At 33.7% G+C, this 26,160-nt stretch overlaps 1 protein-coding gene and 1 pseudogene across 1 annotated transcript in view; both read left to right on the forward strand.

Moving 5' to 3' along the window:
- Window positions 1–26,160, forward strand: part of LOC144630246 (uncharacterized) — a 148,550-nt gene that overhangs the window by 95,566 nt on the left and 26,824 nt on the right. The window lies entirely within an intron of this gene.
- On the forward strand, window positions 2,982–22,461 carry LOC144630835 (uncharacterized; annotated as a pseudogene).

Here is a 26,160-nt window from a genome sequence, read left to right on the forward strand (position 1 = left end):
CCACTCAAGAAGAGGATCAAACAACACTGTAGCTGTACATTGTGATGTTCTGAGCACACTCACTGTAAAGAAAGACGTTTTTTCTGCGAGACAAACAGAATAAACAACGTTTCATCAACATGTTGAGTGAGAAGTTAAAGGAGGTGAGGTTTGACACCATCCATGGTGCAGATGATGCTGATATCTTGATAGCTCAACCTGCGGTCTTTGTATCTGCTACTAGAGACAGCGTCGTCATCGCAGATGACACAGACATTTTAAATTATTTTACTCTGCCATCATGGAAACAACAGCAATAAGAAACTTTTCTTCAAACCAGAGCCGAAACGAGGAGTCCGCGCAAGGCAAGGTTTGCCGGGACATCCAAGCTACTTGTTCTGTACTCGGGTCAAACCTCTGCAGACATCTCCCGTTTCTACACGCGCTGCTGGGATGTGATACCACGTCACGTCTGTTTGGTATTGGAAAGGCCGTCGGTCTTAAGAAGTGATCACAGTTGTAGCAGCGTACCGAAGTATTTTATAATGGCAATTCGTTCAAAAAAGATGTTATCAAAGCAGGAGAACGCGCATTAGTAGAGTTGTATGGCGGCAAGGTGAGCAACAGTTTGGAGGCCTGCGATATCCTTGCCTCCGACGTCGTCTGCAGCGAAATATCATTCCCTTCGCGTGTATTACCAGGTGCAACATTGGACTGGGAATCAAGAGCTTCCACCTTGTGACTGGGGATGGAAAAAAAACAGATAGTACCCTAACTCCGGAAATGACCGAGAAAACTCCTGCACTGGAAACTCTCCTCTGTGTTATCAGATGTAACTGCAAGGTGGACTGTAACATTGCTCAATCGGCAGTTACAGAAAGCACGGACTTGACTGTTCACCTGCCTGTGGAGGGTGTCGTGGAAGTACTTGTTTCAATTCACACCAGCTCTGACAGATCCAGATAGCGATACAAAGGACGCAGTCAATGCCATATAATTTAATGTCAGTACTGTTAGAAAGGTACCGATAGATAATCAGTGATATTTTTTTTATGTCTGAAGGTATTCCAGTTACTGACCAGCAAGGGTTAATAAATTGCTATTTTAATACTTTTTTGTTGAATATTGTTTTGAAAACGGTCCATGGTAGAACTTAAATGTACACTTTACATAAAAGCACAATGTTTTTACATGTTAATTGTAACTACAAGTAGTAAATGTCTTGATCGAACAGATTACAATGGCTAATTTGCATAAAAACATGGCAGTCGTCATCACATGGATTTTTTACGTATTTCCCATAAGTTGATTTTTGTTGACTTTTAGTATGTTAATATACATGCCTCAAAAGCAAACAATATGAAAAGAAAAATTCTGTTGCAAGCATTTTGACCTCCTGGCATAACTTTACTGGGCTAGTGAAAAATATCTAAAATTAAAAGATCGGAAACTTCCATTATTAATCAAAGGAGCCTAGATGTTAACAATTAGAACAGTTATGTTATACAGTCAGCTCTCTCTAAGATGCACACTGTCTGGACCGGCCTCAACTGTCTGTCTTAGAGAGGTGTCTGCCTTATAGAGTTGAGGTAACGTGACAGGAACAGGAAAGGAACTATGATTACAACGTACTTTGGGTGAGCGTCGCGGGGATTGCTTGTCTAACCTGCTTTGTAAGCTTTTTTCAACTAAGTCCTAAAACATAACAAACCAGGGGCAAAATAGTTAACACCCAAAGCAGTGTACACTTGTGTACGAGAAACAACATGGAACGACGACTTTTGAGGGCACATGTCGAAAGTAATCATGTTAACTGCTTGTTAATAGCTTAAAAACACTTAACGGACTAGTTCTAATCTTTCACAAACCTTCGGGTCTCGTTTAGCTATCTTTCGCTCTTGCTCCCTCTCAGCCGAGAGTTCTACCAAGTTTTCCGGTGAGAGTTCTACGAAGTTTTCGGTGAGTAACCGTAGCTTCGGATCTTCGACATATCGTCGAGAGCTGACGTTGCGATGTAATGACGTAACTCTCGGATTTCTTCGCTCAGTTTGTCCACAAGTTCGTCCTTTTCTTTACACGCTCTTTTGAGTAAAGAAATCTTGGCCTGGAAGTAACAAAGAAAGAAAAGGAGAAAAAATTCGAATGGTTCATTGATAGTTACAAATAGATAAAAAAAAGCAGACAGACAGACAGACAGACAGACAGACAGGTGGACTGATGGCAGACAGAGGCTAACAGAAAGATAAAGACGGACAGATTGTCAGTTAATCATTCAGTCAGTCAGTCAGTCAGTCAGCCAGACAGTTTACCTTTAGAGTTGGTATCTGCATCTCCGCATCATCCGCCAGCTGCGAATTAAAAAATAAACACCACAATTTACAAGAAAGTACTGTCTATATTACCAGTTTATTCCCAACTCGACGACTAGTGTTTCACTTTATTTCGTTACCATATCAGGCAATTGCTTACGAGAAACTTACAATCAGGAATTACCGTTAAGTCGCATACAGATTTGAAAGTTCATTCTAGCTAATTTGGGTTGGTTTGTCTTCTTTACTTTTTTAACTAAACGCCGATTTTTGAAACTTAAATATAATAATGTTTAACGCGCTACAGGAATAATAACAATCCAAGTAAATTGGATTCCGTTGGCGAGTGAAATGTCAGTAGTCTCTCGCCCTCAGATACCACTGATATTTCATGCTAGGTTCCCGTTACTTTCATCATACTTGTACCTCCTTAATTCAGAAACATGTCCTCTATAACATAATAATAATAATAATAATAATAATAATAATAATAATAATAATAATAATAATGATGATAATAATAATAATAATAATAATAATAATAATAATAATAATTTATGAATTTATATTGCGCTTTTTAACATATAAATGAGCAAAAGCGCATTACAATATTAAAACTTAAAAATATTAAAAAGTCTCTGAAATCTGAGCAGGGGAAGGTGACAAAAACGGGTTTTTTTAGAACCGTGTATAATGCAGCATGGAAACGAGGCTGCCTGTACTATCTGCTGTGTCGCATGAGTTTAATACCACATGCAGCATGGGCTAGCAGAGAGAGAATGAATGTCCCGTATTTTCTTGATAGTTAAGTCCAATTACGTGAAGCTCTGTGTTCGTCCCTTTATTTCCACGCTTCCCTTTTCTCTTAATGTTACGATCTCGCCCTCGTTTTTTTTTTTTTACAAAAAAACACTTTTCTGTTTCATCCATAGTCGAAAATCTTGTTTTCTGAATATTTAGGCAGATCGGAACGTGTAAAAGACATCAAGACAATGATAGATGTATAAAAAGTGCTTTTTCCCCAAAACAAATCTCTATTCTATTGACAGCTTTGTTATGTGGTACTCGGGAGCGTCTAGGCTGATTGCGTAAGTGTGACTTATTGGATTTCTTGTTTGTTTTTTTTTGTTAAAGCTTGGTTCTATACTTGCCAAAATCAAAGTGCATAAATTTCTTGCTCGCATAATTTTTTTTTTATTTTAGAAACGTTTTTAATTCAGAAATGTCTAAGTTATGAAGTGATGAGTGGAATATCGCTTTTTCGTGCACTGAGTTGAAACCCAATTTGGGATCACTACTCAGGTCATAATGGATTTTTTTCACCGCATGACCTTAGCACATAACATCCACGTTTCTTCCACGTTTCTTCTAGCTTAATTAATAAAAATTCTTTTTTTCATTTTAACTTTGCTAGCGGAAGACAAATTTCTACGCTAAAAACCTCCAACTGGATAGGCAACCGCGAAGACGCTTTCTACTCGCTTTGTGTATTTTTATAGATTTAAGAATCTAATTTAAGCAACTGTCACCTTTACAGAAAGCACGCCTGTCACGGTGAAGAAAGATAACTTTCTCTAACCCAAAGAACAAGCAACGCTTTCTGGTGATGCTGCCTACAGAATGCTGGTTCCACCACTCCGATGGTGACGCTGATTTACTTATAAGTAGTAATGTACTACACTCTGAGGCAAAAAATTTTTTGCCTTAGAGATTTAGTACATAACTACTATCAGCACTGGATTCCAAAAACTGAAGCCAAATCTGAAACCAAAACTGAAGCCAAATCTGAAAAACTAAATCTGAAAAACTAAATCTGAAGCCAAAGTGAAAAACCTAAACTGAAATCAAATCTCAGAATCAACCCTAGGTCAACCCAAGGTCAAAAAATGGAAACCAAACCTTGAAGCCAAATCTATAAACTAAACCTTGATTAAATGATAAAAATAATCTTTGATTATTTTTGACAATATTTAAAAAAACTTCTTATACTCTTTTTTTAAAATCTTGCATCTTAGTGCGTTTAAAATGAACGTCTTATATTACATTTTCAATATAATATTTTTGTATTTTTATCAGATTTTTGAACATGTTTTTATGTATGATCATATTTGATATAATACCTAGATCATAACAAATGTTAACTAATCTTTTTGATTGTTCTTTTTCACTTAATTGTAAAAAATGTATATTATCTTTCATGCAATGTTTTTCAATTATATTCATCATCTCAACGAATTTTTCTTTGATGTAATTTGATGTCATTATAATATTTATTATACATTATTTTTTTATATCATTTATACAGTGCGTTTAATCTGATTTTTTGTTGTAAATGATGCTGTTATTAATATGCTTTTGTGTTAAAAGATGTCTCCATTTACCGGCTAGTTTATAGTTATAATTATTACAAATGACACAAAACCATTCCTTTTTAGAAGCATATACTCTTTTCGATCTTCTTTTTGCATCCATTTTGTCCTTTTCAGTAAAATATCTCCGGACTTCAACCATTTATATATATATATACTTTAGAAATTTTTATATGGTTTTATGCGTTTTTTACTAAAAGTTATATCAGTAATATTCATACTAATTTAAAATATAATTTAAAATCATTAAGGAAAAAACGCATAAAACCATATAAAAATAAAATCTCTTTGTAATATATATATATATGAATGATAAAAGATTTATAATCGGTTTAACCTCGGATAAAAATGATAGATCGAATGATATTAAAATAATTGCTAAAATCTTAGAAGATGAATTTAATTTCAAGCACATGGTATTTAATCAGCCAAAGAGTGTAGTTATTATGGATGGTGGTGCTAACCCATGGGCTGATTATATTGAAGCATATTTTGATAATTATAAAGATACTAATTACGTAATATCAAATTTGTTTAATTTAGATATTGTCGAAATGCTTTTTGATAACGGCTGTAGTATTATAAATATTGATACCTTTTTTTATAATGAAAATCAATTAGATGAAAAATTAGTTGTTGATAAATTCAATGTTTTTTTAAAATGAATGTATGTCCTAAAATATTTTTTGTAATCAAATACTGATTTATAAAAATATTATACTTAATATTTTTATTTGCATGTGTAATACTTGATAATTGATTTTAAGGCACTCTTAACATATACTCCATAAATAAAATTAAAAATTGTTTATATATCTTTCAAATCCTTGATTGGAATCCAACTGTTGAAGTCATCACTGTATCCTTTCCACTTAACTAAAGCTTGTTTCTTCTTATAATCTCTACGGATCACTTTATCAATTCTGAATACATCCTGTTTTGCTTTTAATAATTCAGGTTCATAAAAGCTACCTTGTATTTCCTCATCTCTGAGGTCTTTCAATTTGTAAGTAATAGGATTAGTGTATTGTATCTTATCGATTGTAAAAATTTCTTCGGTCCAGTTTGGCGTGTACCCTTTATCGAAAATATTTCTTTTATACTTCGATATTCGAACCTTATCACCTATTTTGAATTTCGGTTTCGGTTTTGATGTTTCCATGTCACCGTATAAATTGAAATATACTAAGCCTTCATTCTTTTTCCTCGAGGCTTCTACAGGTGTCATTTTAATGCTTGAGTGTTTGGTATTATTATACTGTTTTAACAGCTTGGGTAGCATATCGAGGTACGTCGTATTACCTTGAGTAGTGAATTGTTTCCACATTCGGGTTTTAATTGTCCTATTCCATCGTTCACAAACACTACTCTTCTCTTCGTTCTCGGTGGAGTATAGTGTTATACCATTCTTTTCCAAAAGCTCCTTCATATTTTTATTGTAATACTCTTTCCCTTTATCAGACCAAAGATATTGTGGTTTACGCCCCTCTTTGAATATTGTTTTGAATGCTTGAGTTACAGTTTCACCTTTTTTGTCTTTTAGTGGCACTATCCAACCATATTTACTGAAAACATCCAGTACCATGAGAAGATATCTATATCCCTTGTTCCATTTACTAAACTGTTGCATTTCGACCAAATCCGAACACCATATTTCGTCAATATGATTCACAATAACACGCCGTCGAGTAAAGTTACGCTTTATTGGTTTGTGTAGTTCATTAGCTAATTTTTCTTGCCAGTTTTCCCCACCCGACGGCTTTTTACGTTTTTTGGCTTCTTTTTTTTTATTCCCATGCCTACTTTTGCCTTGGTAGCGATAGTGTTTCTTGCAATAGCATGACCCCATTGTCTGTCCTTCCATGGGATAGCATCAAGTGATTTAACCATTTTCCGGTCAGCCTCATTTTTACACTTAACTTGCTTAGCCTTAGGTTTGTTTGCACATACTGAGTAATCCACGTCATGTTGCATGCTCACGGCGTCCGTTTTTCCTGTTGGTTTTTCATATATCTCCAGTATTTTACCTGTTTTTAGATCCCATTTTACCTGTTTTTCAAGAGGATTTCCGGGTCCCGTATATTTATGTCCTGGCATAACAAAACCCTTTTTGGGTGCTACTTTCAGAATAGCTTTATGGATATCGATACCTTTTCCCTTTCTGTAGTAATCAACATTGTCTTTCACTCCTTTGAAAGCTTGCCCAGCTAAAAGTCTAGCCATAGCACCAAAACTTGGTGCTGGGGTAACAAAATTTGAAGCCATGTATGCTATTTTATCAGTTGTAGATGGTCCTTTATAACGAGCAAGAGCTCCACCACTTTGACTTTTGACAAATTTAGTTTTAGTGATTCCACATTCAACACATTTACATTTAAGCATTAAACGTCCATTTTTAGCCATTACAAATTGTTCAGACTCTGGTATACACTCAGTCTGTTTCTTCTGTTTTACACAATATGATTTAACCATTATATATATATTGATTAGATATTAATCACAGTATTTATTCCTCCATTTTCCTGCTTTTTTATCCCAAACGGTTCCAGAGCATGACGGATCTTGATGCTCACTTGGAGATGTCCAGAATTTCTTTGAGAATAATCCGTTTTTCGTGTTGAAGGCACCTTTTGCGATATCTCCCGACCAATACTTTTTAAATAAATCCTTATCACCACCAGTAATACCCATTATGAAGCTTGCAACGTCTTGAGCTTGTTGAAATCCTGGAATCTTTTCGCCGACCTTTTTGTTAATCGTTTCACCAACTCCTCGCCCCTTTTTCTCACTCACAAAACGAGTTTTAGTAATACCACAAGAAACGCATTTCGATTTGAGCATTAAACGATTGTTTTTTGTTCTCACATATTTTTCAGAACCAGGAACTGAATTAGTTTGTATTTTTTCACGTACACAATACGATTTAGTCATTGTATATATATGAGTTATATATTTCTGAAATAATGTTGAATGAATTTTTCATTCTTCATTGTGTAATATATGTCAAACACTTTCAATAAATTATAATACGAATTACCCTTATTCATTTCGTTGAGAAAGTATAGACAAAAGTATCCGCATGTGGTTGTATTTATGCTCTGGATCTGATTGTTTTGATGTAGCAATGTTAAATTCTTCTTTTTTGCGTGATCGACTATACCTTGAAATGGAGGCATGCCAAAACTATCAAAATAATTGATTACCTTATCTTTTACATAAGTAGCAACCCAATGGCTTCCCCTCATATATGAGGGTTGAAGATTGTATATAAATAATGCTTGTTTATGGTTATGTGGTACAGTCTCGTCTCTCATTAGTACGTTTTTTATTGGTATATTCAAATATGAACACCATTTTATTAGATCAAAATTACTCATGGGAATATTCTTATGGAATTTTGGCTTGTTTACTTTTTGGGTATTAAAATCTTTTTTTTTGGAACAATCAGACCTCCAGATTTGAGGAACCTATTATACTCATTCCATGATCCAATTATTGGAGGACTCCTATAAGATAATATCTCTTTCTTACTTGGTAGTCTAATATTTCCACCATCCTTCTTTGAAGTGTTATCAGTTGTTGATTTGTTAGTTGTTGACCTTCTTGATCTTGTTTTCGTTTTCGGAGCACTAATTCCAATCATTGGAAAACCAATTCGCGGTGCCCCATGACCAAGCCTAATGACCTTTCGAATTTGTGTCTTCGAGATGTTTAAATCAGATCCAACACCTAACTTCTTAGCCTTATTCAATTTATTGATTTGTCGTTGAGTTAGCATTAAACTGTCATTGCCAGTCATATCTGAATTGCTTAAGCGAATAGTGATCTCACTTTTATTTCTATAAGCAGTCAAAAGCTTCCTTCGCTGTCCTTCTGACAGATTCACTTTATGAGAGTGATAAGTTGTCATTACTTGTATATATATTATATGTTATATAATTTCTTGTTTATAAAACGTATACAAAATAGAATGGTTTATACATAATATTCAATTGATTGATTTATACAATAACCAGCTCATTCCCCACCTTGTCAATGACGATTGTCTCATCATAAAGAACGATGGCATGGACGTTGAAAGGACTATCTCCCGCACTATTAGCGTTTAGTTTATATCTGAATATCAACTGCTTTGGGTCTCTAGTTACTCGCTCTGCTTGATATGATAAATCAAAAAAGATAATAGGATAGAGAGAGTTGTAATTTGCCAAGTTGAGTTGTGTACCGCTGTTGTAATCATTCTTTCTCATACCATAAGACATCAAATCATTGAAGATCCTAACTTTGGACTCACTATCATATTCGGTCTCAGGATAAAACACTCCGTTGCCGTATTCCAATCGGCATGTTGTCAAATAACTACCATTCCCACGGTCAAGATTGATATTGAAGGTATCAAATTCATAGGGATTTTCATCTGCATTGTTTGATTTAGCTCGTTGTAGATATACAAAGATAGCCTTAACATTATCAATACTGGATGAGATCTGGAAGAATCCACTGCTATTCGTTGGTGCGGAAACCTCATACATTTCGCGCATATACTTCCAAGTGTTCTTTACCAAGAAGGAACTAACAAACTTATCATATAGGCTGTCCTTTGGAGTCAATTTTGGGACCCATAGAAGGAATCTATTAAGGACCACTCGTCCATCATCTACATCATTGGCCTTTTTAAGTAATTCGGCGTCATTCTGTAACTGTATATTGAATTGGAGTTGCATTGGGAGTAACATTCGCCCTTCCAGCTCTTCAAAGAAACTGTAACGATTTAGAGGTATAACAACATTGACATCATTGAGACCTGTCGTCAAAAGTCGCCTAGCCTCAAACCCTGCATTCTGATTAGCATTTGCTATCCTATGGTCGGTATCTAGATACCAAAGACTATTTTTTGCTACTGAGCGACTAAAATCGTCACTATATTCGAGGAGGTTCTTAACGAAAGTAACTTTATGGAGATTATCGGTATCATAAACGATTTTTCCTGCTGATTTAATCATCATGTGGGCAATCAATGAATGTGCTCCATTAATAACTGTGATACGATTCGCCCCCGTGGTTGCTCCATCAGCTAACATTTGCACCTGAAATTGCACCTCGAAATACGCATTATACCAATCGTAGAATGAACTTCTATCGTTAATCGTGAACTTATAGCCGTTTTTAAGTTGGTGCTGACCGTTAGCTGGGACTCGAATAACATCATCGAGTTGAAATCGAACCAACTCGGACCTCTGTAAGTATTCGCTTGTTCTAAAAGACATATATTATTATGTTACATAATTTTGCAATTATGTACCAATTTTTTTAATCATTTTATTCATTTTACTCAACGCCTTCTTTTTACACCTGATCCTGATATTAATCTATTAATGATCATATCAGTACTTTCATTTTTCTGTTGGTGTCTGACAGGTGAGGCATTTACTTTCTGTAAGATTGGGGATAGTGCCTTTTGCCCAGCATTTCCCTTCCTCATATTCCTAAGCCTTTCCATTATAAGGTCTCCGGCTTTTTCTGATGCCCTTTTACCCAGTTTATCACCTGCATGAGAAATACCTGATTTTATCGCCTTCTTACCTAATGGCTTGACAATTTTTTTAACAACAGACGACATAACACTCTTCATCGGTTTGAAAATGTTATCAACGATAATCCCTGACCCTTTGTGCTTATATACAAATTTACCAAATTTTGGATGGTAAAACCTCTTGAATTCATATGGTTTCATTATATACTATTATGTTATATTATTCTTTCCTTTTCAAAATTAATGAAAAAGACGTATCCGCTCCATTCAGGTTAATTAACCGTCTCTTCCCATCTGTGATGTATATTCGAATGCTACTTATCTGTTGCTTATTAACAGGGTTATATGTGACCCTACGAGGCTCGATTGTAAACGAATAACTCGGCTGTAGTACGCTGGTCGAAAAGGTATAAATGATATCCGACTCTTCACCATCGACTAAAGAAGTATTGACTAGATCGCAATGTATATTTAATATATCGGTATCTTGGCTTAGATTTGGGACTCTTGGTCCAATATTAACCGCATCCTTTAATACCTTTTTATCAAACCCTATAAGGTCGTTGAAATTGCTATGCGTCAAATCAAGTTGATAATTTTGAGATAAAGTGATTGTTACTCGGAATGTTGTTGAATCAAAATCAATAGAGATGGGATATATAGGGTTATCATCATCTCCCGTCTTAGTAATCTCTTTAATATATTCATCAAATTCAGAATAATTCCAAACACCTGCAGGGAAAGTTATGTCTTCAAATTTATTCCCATTATCAGAACTATATTTAATCAGCTGATTATCATATGAGGGATTTACATTAAACCATGTAAATGACATGTTAATAATACGATTGAGACCTATCATATATTGGTAATTGCTATCCAATGTTATAGGCCTGTTGAATTTAGTTGTAAAATTTTGAGGAGTGTTATTCCCTTGATTTTTAACACTATATGATGATAATACTAACTCACGATCCATATATATAATACAGTTACATAAATTAGACTTTAAAGTACAGATTATATATCTGTTTATATTGTTGTTTATTTATAGTAGACCTTTTTAAAAGTGTGTCTAATATAGCGACTCCCATATTTCGCATTTTAACTGATGTGTTTCCTGCGTTTATTGAACCGATGATCAATTCCAATTTTTTGAGAAGCTGTTTTACATCGTTAAAAAATATAACATTTCCACCTTTCTGTTTTTTTGCGAATACCAGAACCTTTTATCGTTTTGGCTTTACTTTCGTAATGATTGATGTAGTCATTTAATGCAACTCTTGCATTGCTTATTCTCTTATTTTTAATCTGCCTTTCCGCTTCAGATATAGTTCCCCTATTATATTCTTTAGTAACATTCGCCTTGAAACCTTTCAATTGTCTCCGTTTATATTTGGCTTTCTCTAAAATCTTATTAAGATAGTTCTTGGTTTTCTTTGGTGTCATTTCAGGCTGATCTAATTTCATTTGCACTACATCATAATCGTCGATACCAACGTCATCTAGTATTTCACTTACTTCATCATCAGCATCTAAAGCATAATCAATTTCATCCTCATCGTATTCAGGAGGTAATTCATCTTCATATTCAGGAAAATATTGGGGATCAACATAAATCTCCTTTTTTCCTTCTAAAAGATCTTTTAAAGATTCTTCATATGTTGGTGGTTTTGGTACAATCTGTTTTTCATTTTGTGGCATTACAGGCTCATCAAATAAATTATCTACGTCCATATCCTCAAAAGGATCAACTTCAGGATAGTAATCTGGAGCTTCCATTTCACCTCTCATTCCCTTTTTAACACGATTTTTGGGTACTTTTGCTATCTGCAAATTACTTTTAATTACATCATCTAATTTACTTGTCACTGGTTTGAATACCTTCGAAAATGACTCTTGGCTTGTCTGCTGACCGATATTATTTTGTGTGATTGCATTTTTAACATAATTGATTTTATCGCCCAAATCAGATTTACTCTTTGCAAGCTCTTTCCATCTAAGTAAACTCATTTTATTTTATATTATTACGTTACATAAAAAATGAAAATTGAATATAAAAATCAACATTTAACATAGCGTTTAACACCTTGATGTACACCGTGTTGAACACCATGTTGAACTGAAAATAATATACCCATATAATATAATGAGAATACCGAATTATGACACTAAAGACGATATGGCCTCAAACTTTAGACAACTATACGATTTCATGCCAAATCAATGTTTCAGAATGTTGATTTCTTCTCCCTCGGGTGGGGGTAAAACCAACCTTTTACTTGATATGATATACCGGCTTTTGTTTTATGATAAAATATATCTTTATGGGAAAAATCTTCAGCAATCGAAATATCAACATCTTTTCAATACCTTTGAACCCATTAGTCAAGAGGCTGGTTATTCTGTTATTGAAGCAAGTAATGATAAAATAATACCGCTTGATAAAATATCAGATGAAGGCCAAAAACTAGTCATCTTTGACGATTATCTCAATACGGGATCAAAAAATGATAGCGAAATACGCAACTATTTTACAAATTCAAGAAATAAAAATTGCAGTTGCATTTATTTATCTCAAAGCTATTATAATACCGATAAAACAATCAGATTAAATTGTACTCATCACTGTATTTTCGAATTCCCATCTAATAATGAACAAGGAATGATTTGCAGAGAACTTGGAATCAGTAAAAACGACTATCTCAAAGCAACTGCAGACCCATTTAGCTTTTTATATATTGATAAGCCACGAAAATTCGTAACTAAGAATTTCAATGAAAAAATATAATATAATATAACTGATTGATATAATATGAGTTACTCAAACGGTTTATTACAATCAAATAACACTAATATTACACCAATTAAAGGCCCTCGAGGTGAAAAGGGTGACCCAGGAGTCGGCTTTGATGTTACGCCTGAAGGTAATTTCAATTTGAACAAAAAGAGAGTAATAGGGCTAAAAACGCCTGATGACGTTGCGATCGATGATTCAATTGAAAATTATTCAAGGGATCTCGAGACGGCCGTAAATAAACGATATCTTAACCAATTCTTCCTTAAAAAGAACAGAAATGAAACAGTGTTTGATTGTGCCGGCCTTTCATTGCAAAATACCGAAGTGTATTATCCAAGTTTATATAACGATCGATCTGTACCAAACGTAGGCTATGTTAGTGCTGAGGATAACAAAGTAAGGACTGAAATTGATACCAAACTTGCTACTAAGGCTGACAAATCGTACGCTGATAATACATATTTAACGAAGAAATCAGGAGGTGTCTTAGCTCAAAGCCTTCAAAACAAAGCAGACAAATCGTACGTTGAAAACACTTTTTTAAAGAAGGTCGTAGGACGCGTTTTGACTCAAAAAATTCTAAGCAAGCTTGATATTCACGGTAGTAACATGATGCAGGCAAATCTCGATATGAACGATAATCGCATAACAAATCTAAGCAAACCAATATATGGAACCGATGGTGTAAATAAATTGTATGTTGACAGTTCACATATTACCTCTATTGATAAAGGAAACGTTTTCAATAATATAATGATTGACAGTGATAATCAACTTAGTGAAGAGAATGATATCGAGCTTGGAGATTTAATTCATCATCCAAATCCTGTTCATCAAATCAATAAAAAGGTAATAGATACAAAATTACTTCTCGATAGTTCGAAAAATTACTACTCAAGCAGATTAGGTATCAACATGTACCCTATACCAATTAATTATTATACCATGGCATTTGAACTCTATTTTCCAGTTGAAATAGATGAGAATAGTGTTGATATCAGTGTTGTGTCATTGATTGATACTGTTAATAAAGTAACTACACGAGTTTATAACGGTTATAGTCGAACAATAGCTCAAGTTCATAAGTATCAACAACATAACAACAACTATCTCTATGTCGATATCGTTTTAAAAATGAAGTCAGGACACTCGTATGTACCAAAACTGCAAACTTATATTATAATATATGGGATTAAGAATTATGAAAGTAATGTTGAACCCAGTATATACGATCAGCTATATTATGTTGAAAATGATAGAATAGCTTTCAATGCATCAATTGATATGAAAACACAGGCCATTCATGGTATTGCAGAAGGTACTACTGATGATCAAGCTGTTAATTATAAACAGTTGGTAAGTCAAATCAATATTCTCAAAACAACTCTTGAAAATCAGATTAAATTATTACAGTCCAAGAGTTTTTATAGTGAAATATTTGAGTACTATTTCGATCTAACGGATGCCTCTAAATTCATAATGTCAGATAGCAACGGAGCTGTTGTTTCTGGATTAATTGGTAATCTCGTATTTAATACCACCAAAATGTTAGAAGATTTTAATCCAAATATGGGGTTTATGAATGATTTTGAAATTAATTTAAATGAAAATATCACTGAATCCAATGACTGGACTATATATATGGCATTTAAATATGACTATAAGCCCAGTGATAATAAAAGGATTAAAATTGAATTTATCGATGGTGATAGCTTTAGTTTTCCGTGGGTTAAAGTGGAGCATAATAAGCTATTCCTCGATTATGATCTAGATTCATATACAGAGCAAATTAGAGATGGTTATATAGGTAAATATATGAATCTCTGGTATACTAAAATAGGGAATCAATTTAGAATTGCTATTTGCAATAATGCTATTAGTATTGACCAAATATTGGCTGGATTTAATATTAATTCAGCCAAAATTAAAATCAGTTCAGATTACTATGTACAAAGAATCGGTTTTAGTAAAACAGTAATATCAGTAAATAGTAAAGAGTATCACAAAGTCCAGTTTATAGACAAAGCGAAAGGAATTTTCTTTGAATAAATTGCTTAATTGTATAAACAATATATATATATGAAAGCTGTAGATTTAATACATGAGATACTAAAAAGTATTGAACGATTGATCCAAAATATCAGGAAATTATATAACAGAATAAAAAATAGAAAATCGAATGAACGAAACATTGTATAATCATATAACATATGAGAAGATATATGATGAATTTTAATCACATATCCAACAAATTATCAGAAGATAGAGTGAAGGAATTGAAGGACCTGTATAATAATTACCACCGATTACAGACATGTTATAAATGGAAGTATAAGAAATTGAAACGTGTTTATCTGTCTCTGCAGATGTCCTCCATTGGCTTGACTGTCATAGGTACTGTTGTTGGTAGTATCACTCTTAATCCTATTGTTATAGGTTGTTTAACAGGATCGGGTGTTTTGATTCATGGTTATATAACAAAGAGTAACATATCTGACAAAGTGAATAAATGCAAATTTGCATACACAAGTTATGAGAAAGTTTGTATACAGATAAAATGCTTCTTGAGAGGCTTACCATCAGACGAAAATGCTTTTCTGACCGATCTAAAAGTGCTTGACGACATAGTAATTGATCAATGCCCCACTGTAGATGAATATGTTAAAAAATATTATAAAAAATTCACTTCAGAATAATCTTCATAATCTCATCAAATTTCAACAATAAAATCTCACCCCAATACCGATCATTAAACGCTAGTGTTTTTTTTGATTCAGAAATCTGTATAAAATCGCAGGGTATACCGAGCATTTTAAACAGCTGTCTTATAATATATTTCGTTGAGATCATCCTCTTTCTTCTTTTATTTATAGATGGAAGAATAGTATCGATCTCATGAAACACTTTGTAAATCTTATCGCGCTGATTATGAGACAATTGAACTCCATTTTTAATACATAAATCGTTTAAAACATTCTCAATGTGGTATTTACGATGATATACCGATTCTCGCCGTATTCTATGCATATTTTCATAAAAATCAATGTACTCAATGACATAATCATAACTATGAACCAAACCGCAATTTAGACAGACATCCATACCATTTATATTTTCTATATCCTGCTTACTACAGCATTGCTCAGCATCCTTGATACCTTTTATCAATAGTTGATCACAGAAAGGGCATATAGGTTCTTTTAAATTTTTTAATTCATCGTGGATTTCAGAATTACAAACCATTATATATATAACACACATAACTTCACGGCACAGCTGTGTTTGGCAGTAAATTTCAGAATAAACTTTTTGAGTAAACTTTTGAGTAAACTTTTGTGTAAACTTTTGTGTAAACTTTTGTGTAAACTTTTTGAGTAAAATTTGTTGAAATATGATTGGTCAATAGAAATCACACCAGATTAAAATACCTGCTGACGCGTCAGCAGGTTTTTTCGGTCAATGGTTTAGTCATTAATCATTTATAACTTATGGCTAAAACCGTAAACTGAATAATTATTTATTTAATGTTGATCTTTACGAGGTCTTCCACGTCGTCTTTTCTGGTCTTCAGGTATACACTTTAAACGTACATGATTTTTGTCTTCATTTGATATTTCAGATCTGCTATTCAGGTCTGAAGATAGCATTTTAATAATACAAATATTTGTTTTAAGGATGCTCTGAATACAATACATTTTATTAATGAAGGCTATATCATTCGAGCTTTGATCAGCTTCTAGTAGGTGTTTGATATTTAATGTTATATCAGTCATTCTATATATATATTAAAGAAAATAATTATATGTTTATATCTATCACTCAAACGCACTATAAAAAACATATAAAGAATTGTATATATAGTATATAATAAATGGGAAGGAACAAAATTTATACAACCGAAAAAGACCGATTAGAAGCTATTACTAGATCAAAAACGAAATACATGCTTAATAAGCCTTGGTATTGTGATATTTGTGAATATCACACTTGCCTTGCAGGAAAATGGAGTCATATGAGAACTAAAAAACACATTAAAAATGCTGTCATTAAAGGCATTCAAGAAGATGATCGGTTTAATATTATACCTGATGAATAACATATAAAGAAAAATTATATAATTATATATTGTATAGCACAGCATATATAAATTGCTGTTTTCTGTTACCTTTGGTGACCAAAAATATATTATTTCTGGTTATCTTTAAACGCACCAAAAATCTCAAAAATAATTTTTACTATATAAAGGACTTAAAGGTTTGGTGATTCTATATAGTACACAAAAAATGACACAAAAAAATATCTCAACCAATATTAATATGGACGAATCTGATCTCAACAATCTATCTAAAACCGACCTTATAAAACTCATTTTATCACTAAAAGCCGAACCAAAAGCACACGAGCACAAAAAGGTCGAGCCGAAAGCACACGAGCCCCAGAAGCCGAATCAAAGCCCCACCCCCTCGCGTAAAATACCAAAAAAGAAGACATACCAATCTCATTCAAATACTCCTAAACCAAGAACAAAAACCCATAATACTCTTAAACAACTATCAAAAAGTTACCTGAGGGATGCAAAGGCCCTAGGCTATACATGGATAGATCTTGTAAAAAACTCAACAAGGAAAAAAGTAATCAATAAAATTCAAAAATATAAGACCGATAAGACCTTAAACAGGACACTTAATGAATTTAATTTCGATGACAGTATTTTTGATTCAACATCCAATGACCAACCTCTATTCAAAATAACGGAAATCGGAAATACAGCGAATAAAAAATTCAATGCTTATACCAATGAATTCAAAATAAATGTACGAAAAAATTTCATAAACAATAAAAATGATGTTTTCAGTGTATTTGAAAAAATGGTTGAAATGACAATAAAGAAAAGACAGTTAAAAGGAAATGACAGATTCAGATTGGTAATTTTAAATGATGAATTAGATCACCCTATCTCAACAAAAATGATAAATGTATCAGATATCAAGTTAAATCAACTTTCAGATGTAATCAATACGTTGGAGTATAAAGAAATAAATTTAGAAAATTGCATAATAATTATTCAATCTGTTAAAATACCTGCAGGAAAAGGACGTTTATATCTATCAAAACAAACAGTGAGTAGAAAGCAATGTATTATTACCATAAAAAATACTGATACAATATGCCTAGCAAGGTCCGTTGTAACGGGTTTTGCTAATCTGCATCCGGAGAATTACACCACAACTCAGTTGAAAGATGGATTCAATAAATCACGACGGCTACAGGAAGTTAAAGCCAAAGAACTTCATTATAATGCAAATGTTGAAATTAACGAGTATGGCAATACTTTAGAAGATGTAAATACCTTTGCATCGTATTTAGATATTGAGATTAACATCATCGATTCTTATACAAAACACGGAATCATTTTGATGTCATAAAATCAATGACAGCTTTTCTAAATGTAGCATATTACTGTCATAGTTGCAAAAAAGCTTATACAAGACGTGATAAACACAAATGCCCCCAAAAATGCCTTTCTTGCTTTAAATATTTCCCAAATGGAGATAAATGTGACGGTAAAGACATTACATGTAAGCAATGCAATCGTGTATTTCATGGTGACAGCTGTTTCAAAAACCACACACGTAATCGATCGATAAAAGATGGTGATGAGGCCGTATGTAACAGTGTTGCTAAATGCTTAAAATGCAATCAAATCATACTAAAACCATATATAAAAATACATAAATGTGGTTTCAAAATGTGTAATAATTGCAATAAATATTGTGAGAACAAACATGAATGTTTCATGAAAAAAATAAAATGCAAGGGAGGAAATTGTATCAAAAATAACAAAACCCCTTGCAGATTAAATAAAAACATACCTCGAAAAGATTATTGTTACCCATGCAAAACGTATAATGAAAAATATTTATTTTTTGATTTCGAATGTACACAAAACACTGGCACACATGAAGTTAATTTAGCTATCTGTCATGATTACAACGGAAATGAGACAATCTTCAATGATATTAATAGTTTTTGTAATGGTATTCTTAATGAAAAATATAAAGGATACACACTTCTGGCTCACAATTCCAAAAGGTACGATTCTCATTTTATTCTTAAATGGTGTATTGATAATGGTTTTAAACCTTACTGTATTTACAATGGTGCAAAAATTATGATGATGGAAATTCCACAATTAAGAATCAAAATAATCGACAGCTTAAATTTTATTCAGCAACCCTTATCATCGTTTCCAAAAACGTTTGGCTTAGACGAGCTGAAAAAGGGCTATTTCCCACATTTTTTCAACAAAATTTGTAATCAAAACTATATAGGAGAGATGCCTTCCAAAAATCATTATGGATTTAACCAAATGAAATCACATGATAGGCAAAAATTTTTACAATGGTATGATGATCGTGTTAATGAAAATTATGTTTTCGATTTTAAAAATGAATTAATCGATTACTGTCGATCAGACGTCGATATATTAAGGCGTTGCATGTTGAAATTCAGGCAAGATTTCATGAATCAAGAAAATATCGATCCACTAAAATACATTACAATAGCCGGTGTTTGTATGGCGATTTATAGAGGGAATTATATGCCAAAAAATACCATAGCTGTGGTTGATAATGTTGTTCAAACAGAAAACCATAGTGCAGTCAGTATTGCATGGCTTGATTACATAAAAAAGAAAAATAAAATTAAAATTCAACATGCCTTGGAAGGGGGTGAAAAAGTTATCAATTGTCTCAATAACAAATTAAAAGTAGATGGTTTTTGTGAGTCCACAAATAGTGTTTATGAATTTCAAGGTTGCTTCTGGCATGGATGCCAAGATTGTTACAAGCCTGATGTAATCAATAATAAGAATCAATGTGATATGGGTACTTTATATAATAAAACACAAGTTAAAAATAACAAAATAACAACTGCTGGTTACAATCTTATTGAAATGTGGGAATGTAAATTAAAAAATGATAAATGTTTCCAAAAATATTATAAAAATGATTGGAATAGAGAAGTGGTTGGCCCACTAAACCCGCGAGATGCTTTCTTTGGCGGTCGGACTAATGCTACCAAATTATTGTATAAATTCAAAGAAGGCGAATGTGGTAAATATGTTGATTTTTGTTCCCTGTATCCAACAGTTCAGTTTTACAAAAAATATCCCATTGGTCATCCTAAAAAAATAATATCACCAGATAAATATAACACGGAATGGTACGGTTTTATAAAATGTAAAATTTTGGCACCAAGAGAATTATACCATGCCGTTCTACCTAAGAAAATCAAATGTGAAAAGGCTGAAAAGCTAATGTTCCCTCTGTGTATATCATGTGCTAAATCAAAACAAAAAGACACATGCCAACATAGTGAAAATGAACGGTCTTTTATAGGAACGTGGACATCCGATGAACTCAATAAAGCCATTGAAAAAGGTTATAATATCATAAAAATATATGAGGTATGGCATTTTGAGGAGTCATCTGACGATTTATTCAAAGGATACATTAAAAAATTCATGAAACTAAAACTTGAATCATCAAGCTATAATTTTAAAAATGACAAAGAAGAATTTATTTTCAGAAATAAAGTCAAAACGAATTTAGACATTGAATTAGGTAAATTACATGAAAATGCAGGTTTACGAGCCATTTCAAAGATGTGTTTAAACAGTCTTTGGGGTAAATTTGGCCAACGAAATAACATGAATCAGTGTAAATACGTAACTGATATAAATGAATTTTACCAAGTAGTTCTAGATGACACAATAGATAATTTAAACATGAATTTCATAAATGAAGAAATGGTGCAAATGAGCTACACTTACAAAGATCAGTTTGTTGATAACAGCTATAATACGAATATATACATTGCATGTTTCACGACCAGCAGTGCACGGTTAATGTTGTATGAAAAACTTGACTATTTAGATAAACAGGTGTTATATTTTGATACCGATAGTATTGTGTATATTGAATCCCAGAATGGTAAGACAATAAAAACAGGCGATATGCTAGGCGATTTAACAGATGAGTTAGATGGTGATGTTATAAAAGGTACCTTCGTAAGCGGTGGCCCTAAAAACTACAGTTTCATATATGGCGATAATAAACAGAAATGTGTTATTAAAGGTTTTTCCCTTAATCATGAAAATTCACAAATACTAAATCACACAAATATGATTAAGATGGTTAAGGGCGATATCAAAGAACTCACATTAGTAAATGAAAATAAGATAACCAGACAGAATAAACAAATTGTTAACAAATATGAGGAAAAGGTATACAGCTTTGGATATGACAAGCGCGCAATAAAACACATATCAGAAAGCTGTATAGAAACATACCCTTATGGATATTAAAGACAAACTCATATGTTTATCCTTGGTTATGATCCTAGGTTTTGATCCAAGGTTTGTTTAAACGCACTAAAATGCAAGATTTTTAAAAAAGAGTATAAGAGCATTTTTTAAATAATGTGATTTTTGAAATAAATTTCAAAAACATCATAAAACAAGGCCCGAAAAGCTTCTTACGAAGCTTTTTTACCCACCAAGGCCTTGTGATTTTTTAACATTCGTCCCATCCCCCTCCTCGATCTTACGATCTGCGGTGCCGGACTCATTAAAATCTGCTTCGCTTGGTTTTCCAGATTCATATTTCAGTTATGATCTCAAGGCTTGTTTAAACGCACTGTATCCAAAATTTTGAAAAAGGTATAAGAGCATATTTATTTATACTAATTGAGCAAATAAAATTTAAAAATTTTATTTGAACATCAGTCTCTATATGACATAAACTAAAGTTTATGTCATATGAGACGGCTACGCTTGGATTCAGTTTTGATTACAGGGTTTGTTTTCAGGATTGATACAGTTTTGATTACAGGGTTTGTTTTCAGGATTGGTTTCCATTTTTGTTTTCCATTTTTGTTTTCCGTATTTGATCCCAACAACGGGAAGTAGTTATGTACTAAATCTCTAAGGCAAAAAATTTTTTGCCTTAGAGTGTAGTACATTACTACTCTTATAGTAAAAACTGCCGTAGAGTCTGCCCCAATGAAGACCACGGTTCTTGTAGGGGACGGCTGTGAAGATGGCTGTGATCTCTATTTTAGAACAGAGCCAAAGGCAAACGCGAGAGAGGCACGAGTTTGGCATATAAAGAATGTCAAAGATCAGCTGGGTAGGGAAGTTTTCAGGAATCTCTTGTTGCTTCACGCCATGACCGGATGCGAACCACTTCGCGCCTGTATGGAGTTGGCAAGGCAACGGCGCTGAAGAAATTTGACAATGCACCATACTTAAGAGAGCAAGATAACACGTTCAGCTGCCATTCGGCTGTATCTTACGTTGTTGCTGCAGGTGAAAAAGCACTCGTGTCACTTTTTGGTGAAAAGCAGCCACAATTTCCCCGAGTGCAGCAGCGACCCGATTTCACACCATGCCCGTCTATCTGCAAATAAAGCAGCGGCAGGGGGAGGATGAAGAAAAGGCATGATTTATGCTAATAAAACAGCCGTAAACAGCAACTTCCTGTTTTTAGCCTCGTTTTCATGTTGCAGCAGAAGGAGAGTTAAATGTTGATCGTATTTAAAGGTGTTCCTATGCTTGAATCTTTAGAGACTTTTAGTATGTTAATGTATAGGTTATTTCTAACTGGTTTACGATGAGAAAGCTTCTGTTGCAATTAGTAGCAGGTCTGATTACAAAATGCCTAGACTGTAAGTGTCTAGAAGTATCTATTTGAGTGGTAACTATTTCACGGTCGAGATAGTCAAGTCCTCGTATTCGTATGTACAAAAATTAATGATCTTTTTGTAACAACAAAAGTTTGTTTAAAAACTACCGGACTACCAGAGCTGACTTACAATTGTTTTTCAAGTCATTTTCTTGGCCTGGAAGCGGAAAACATCGGCTTTGACTTGTTTGGAACTGATTTGTCAAAAATACTGCAAGTTTTTCTCACCTCTTTGGATGAAAACGTCTTGTGAGTTTCAGTACTCAACAGCTCTTGTAAACTATGATTTTTTTACACATATTAACAAGTCCTGTTACCAATTGATCAAAACTATGACAAAATTCGTGAAACAAACAAACTTTATCTGCGAAATGAATACTGAAAAACATAACAGTTTACTCGACACTCAACAAAATGCACAACAACTGAGCGCCGCGGCCGGAAAAATGAGGCGTGCTCTCCAATTTAACACAGGCATGGCGCTTTAACTGTCCTATTACACTGTCCAACTACAAACAAGACGTGTACACTTTCCTATTACTGCTCAAATCATACTCTTGATTTAAAAATTGAACTACCGCTTTGCGGTCGTCCGATTTTGTAAATCACTCGTACGATTACAGACCGAATTGGACTCCAATCACCATTATTAATCGATAACCATTATTAATCGGGCTACTGCTTAACAAACACGTGCGACAATTGTGTTATAGTTTTAAATTAATTAAATACAAAACAGAAGTCGCGAGTCACTCATGTAATAATGGAACACAAAATACAGTACGTAACGATCACACACAAAAGATTGTGCGCGAGTTACAAAGTAACGTAATAATATAACACGAAACGGAGTGTGTGAGTCACCAGCGTAATAGTCAAATACAAAACGGAGAGCGCGGTTCGTAAACCTAAAAAGTAAACACAAAACTAATCGCGCCAGTCACTAATTTTATGATTAAAAATATAAAAGAGTGCAGAAGCCGGTTAATCAAAACTGAGTGGGGTGTCACAAGTTTGAACTTTTAGTTACCCTAGACATAGTTAATAGATGGAAATGGTTATGAAGCCCGACAAAGTTCTTTGTTGTAGGTTTTTGTTCGCTATTTTGGGGTTAAGGGTGCACAAAACCTGACAAAATAGAATAGGGGGTTACGTGTGTTCGTGCAACTAACCAATAAAAACTTCCGATTACGTAACTCATGCATAGTGTCTTGGCACAACAAAAGATGTGCTATCTCATGGACCTTTAAACCTAAATCTTGGCCTCTTTGTTTGTTCCTTCGATGTTTGCCGGGCTTTTTAACCATTTCCCCCTGTCAACTATTCCCTAGAGTACAGGAAAGCAGCTTGCACGACTCTTGAGTATTAAAATTCAAGCTGATTTTCTCACTGTGTGTTGTGGTTTTGCTGTTGGTGAGCTGTGTTTATGTTTATCTTGCAACGAGGACTGGACTACCTAACAGAAAAAGGGTTCATACTCCTTTCAGCTTTGAAATTCCATTGACTTTCCATAGTCCATTTCGCAGATACGGTGGCCATGTTAATTCTGCCCCCAAAACATCCTATAATATGTGTTATTATTATTATCATGGTAATTGCAGAATTATCGCAATAAATAAAAGAATAAATTGTAGCGCGGTATTTTTGGGAGTCCTGGTTTGCTTTCCTTTAGTCACTCTCGAGATATAACTCTGGACGGGATTTCTACTTTACCAAGTTTATTACATTGTGTACTCGTCGGCTTCAGGTATCGATCCTTTCTCTATTTCTGTTCTTAACTGCTCTTCTCTCTGTCCTTACACCCTAAAACGACACTAATATAAACCACGCTCTAGATCCACAACTCTCAGTGATTGGTTAACATGAATTACGTAAAGCTTTGTGATTGGTTTAACTGTAATGTTTTGGAATGGTAATCTTACATGGCAACGGCGGCGTTCTTTAATCTTGCGCGAACCGCGTTCTTACTTTTTGCTGTACAACTTACAATAACTAGCAAATAGATCAGCTTAATGAAACGGCTTATACGCGTGAACATAAATGTAAGTTTCCCCAAATATCAATCACTGGAATTGCTGGACTTAAGCGGGTTTTTCCTTCCGTACGTGATCTACTATCGCAATGTTAAATTCAATAACACAAAAGGATCCAAAAGTAACATGTAAATATTTTGTGGTAACTAGGTAAATTAATTAAAGCGATCCATTGTTCATAAAGTTGAATGAAATCAAAGTTCCACAGTTCGTGCTGGTCAAAAGACCAGAGTGTCCAGAATTGACTTAAACTAAGTTAAGAACACTTAAGAACATAAATGCTAGTAATTATAAATAGTGATCATGTTGTTACTTGACTGTTGGGCGCACACAAAAACATTGATTGTTTAGTTTAGTTGGATCAAGCCAAACAATAGTTGTTTACGCAAAGTTCTCAAATCGATCTGGAAACAAAGGAAAAGGGATTAGAGCGTAGAAAAGTTCCCACGTGAAACTTTTCCAGCTCGCAAAACAAAATGCAAATTGCTGCGAGAACGTGTGCAGAAGTCAGCTACAAATTCTGGCACGTGTAAGTTGCTTAGTAACGATCTGGTCATTGTACGAAAAGTACAAAACACGTTTCTAGTTCAACTAAATCAAATAAGACTGTTTGTAATTGATTAACACTTGAATCGCCTAGAATTTAAGAATGTAAAAGCTAATATGAAAATTACTTAAATTGTGTGCCAACAGAATAGTTAAAATTCTGCTTTGGTACATAATTAAGGTTTGTTATTATTTGTTGTTTTGTTGCAAACTAAACTTTCTACGTGCTGAAAATGGTGAAAATTATATAAGCGCCCAGCCTCGAATAAGCGCCCACCTGGAATAAGTGCCCACTCCCAAACTCTAAAAATTTAATAAGCGCCCAGGGCGCTTTATCGAATAAATTCGGTATTAAGTCGAAAAATGTTGATAAAACCTTCATATTGTAATATACACGCGTTTAGTATTCCTTGAACTGTTTTTAAACCTAAACCACTTAAAACTTTAAAAATAGAATTTCATAGTACAGTAACAAATATTTGTCTCCATGTCTAACCGGTTTATGATTCGTACGTCACTCTTAGGGGTTTCGATGACCAGTGGAGGTGGATGACTCAAACAAAAATTACATTCCATGGTGGAAAACGAAATATCCTAAAGTTCCCAAATTAACGACCCTTGTTACTTTTGGATTTAGCAGTGCATCGCTTCTTTCGGAGGGCCGCAACTTTTGTGGCGTTCCTATTCTGATATAGTTAAAACGTGAACCACTTTTGAGTCGATCTATCCCAATAAAGAAAATTGAAATGCAAGAAGAATAAATCTTTTCAAAGAAATTTATATATCTACCGAAGGCAATGTATCTCTCTGAAGGATCATAGAAAGCAAACATTAGATCATTTTGA

This window comes from Oculina patagonica, chromosome 11 (assembly GCF_052425735.1).
Source record: "Oculina patagonica isolate OP01 chromosome 11, crgOcupat, whole genome shotgun sequence".
NCBI lineage: Eukaryota > Metazoa > Cnidaria > Anthozoa > Scleractinia > Oculinidae > Oculina > Oculina patagonica.